The 2245-nt window shown below is 39.8% G+C and overlaps 1 long non-coding RNA gene across 1 annotated transcript in view; it reads left to right on the forward strand.

The window, feature by feature from the left end:
• LOC123973733 overlaps window positions 1-1865 on the forward strand; it is a 2871-nt gene extending 1006 nt beyond the window's left edge. Inside the window, exon 2 of the long non-coding RNA XR_006825679.1 lies at window positions 735-1865. This is a non-coding gene — a long non-coding RNA (uncharacterized LOC123973733). The remainder of the gene's footprint in view (window positions 1-734) is intronic.
• The last annotated feature ends 380 nt before the right edge of the window (window positions 1866-2245 follow it).

A 2245-nucleotide genomic window follows, 5' to 3' on the forward strand; every position in this document is an offset into this window, starting at 1 on the left:
TGCACCTTTATAGGATAACAACAGCACGTTATAGCAAGTTACTCATGAGTGAATAATAGAAGTTATAAAAGTTTTTTGAACCAATAACAGCTTGACAGTAAGCAGATTAGTAAAAGAATGGTGATGACTGCTGGATACAGAAAGGAAAAGTGCAGTTGAAACAGCCTACTAAAGTATTATGATAATAAAGGAAATTTAGTTCAGAATAACAGGCTGAAGACACTTTTTGGTCGAGGAGAAGGAACAAAACTAGAAAAATGATGACATCTGATAAAGTTTGCAAATTTATTGAAACATAGAGGTACAGATTGATAAGCAGCAATGTGAGGTATTATCTATGAAGGATTTAAGTTAGAGAAGGGATTGAGAGCCATCAATTTTGTATTAGATGTGAGAAAATCAATTTGATATTTTAATAGTTGTTAGTTTCACTGATGTTAGTTATTTTTAGTAAACTCTGCTTTGATGATTTTTCAGTTGAATAGCTCTTTGATATAAAAAGAAGGGGAGCTGCCTGAGTTTCTTTCAATGAATTGTTTCATTGTAGTTTCTTGGTTGTGTGGCTGGACAATTAACTGTCTTTTTCTTTTTCGAGGCATGAAGGCCATCCAAATTCCAAAGTTTCCAGAGAGTAAGTGTTTGCTCGCAGTGAGTGTGCGATGGCTGTCCTGGGAGGCACACAGCAGGTGAAATTAAATGGTAAAGAGCAGAAAAAAGAAATATTAGCTGCAAAGGTGGTCAAAGGAGGGAGCTGTGGCAGTAACATATCTGGTAACAGCACAACTAAGTAGTTAAAGATAAAATAAAAGACATCAGATAAGAGATAGAGAAAGCTCAGAATGAAGGGAAAATAGGGAGAAACAGTTTGACCAACAGGTAGACAGTACTGACATACTATATAGCCTTTAGTGAGGGAAATGTAGTCACAGAGACAGAATAATGAAAGAGCCCATCCTGTTAGATAAGGTCTAAATAGATATACCCCCAGATGAAGAAACGTACAGAGCAAGTGGAAGGAAGATATAAGTAAGTGCATTTAAGGGCCAGTACAGGCAGAAGAAGAAGAAGGAAAAGAATTAGGGTCTATAAAGGGTTGAGTTAAGATATAAAGGAGAGATGGAAAAAGAGAGGGTATATTAGATAGGGAGGAGACGAGAGCTAGATTTGAATAGGAAAAAACAACAACTCTCAAACAAAGAAGTGAAAGGTTAAAACAGGTGGCAGAAAGGCAACAGTCTGCCTACAGACCAAGGCACCTGCAGAGCACAACGAACCATGAGACATGACGACAGCAAGACAGAGCTACAATGGACAAGATGGCAGCTCTGAAGTTTCATGAAGAAGGCGAGAGAGCAGCTTCAAAATGGACACAGCAGAATCTGACTGAGAGGAAGAGAGGGAGGGCCACAAACGAGCGGTGATACAGGAGGCGTTTCACAGAGAGGCGTGCCAACCTGATGCATCACAGGCCCAAGCCCACCTCCACTTACGTCAGCGTCTTCCCAATGCTGAGGACGCAGCCCGTCAGACCACCCCTACCATCCACAGTCGAATCATAAAGAGGACAACACCACCTTAAAGACTGTGAACCTAACAGCGCAAAGTTTAAAAGGTCAAGAAGGTTTAACAGTGAAAATGAACTTCAGCCAAAATGCTCTCACATGTGACCGAGTGCTGACAGAGACATCACCAAGGAAGCGCTCTCTGTCTCACCATGATCAACATTACAAATGGTCAGACTGTCAGAGGCCTTGAAAACTGCAACATCTGCTGAAAAAGAACTGTTTGAAGACTGACCTCACAAGAGTTTGGGAGTAGGAGTGTTGATAATTTGTAGGAGAAGAATAAATAGAAAGATAGGGGAAGAAAAAAGAAAAGATGGACTGATGTTAAATCCAAAGAATAAGGTTAGCTCAGGAGATATAAAGTAGCAAGATATGTCATTAATAATTGATTCATTAACACAAATATACTGAGTTAATAACTTTGGTGTCCTGCTCTCCTCCAGCAGCCACCTGTTACTGAATTTCAGCAAAAAGGGATCAGAACATCAAGCATTCCTTGTGTTTTTAAACAGCGTTTTAGAAAAAAGGGATCTAGTGGGATTATTTTTATATTATAATTGATAGAGATTACTGTCTGCTCTGGGTTTGTGCAGAGGAACAGCCAGCGCAGAGCTCCTCGATGTAGCAAATACAATGACAGGCAGCCTTTCAGGCTTGATTTTAAAGAGACCGAAAGGAGA

Source organism: Micropterus dolomieu, linkage group LG07 (genome assembly GCF_021292245.1).
Source record: "Micropterus dolomieu isolate WLL.071019.BEF.003 ecotype Adirondacks linkage group LG07, ASM2129224v1, whole genome shotgun sequence".
Taxonomy (NCBI): domain Eukaryota; kingdom Metazoa; phylum Chordata; class Actinopteri; order Centrarchiformes; family Centrarchidae; genus Micropterus; species Micropterus dolomieu.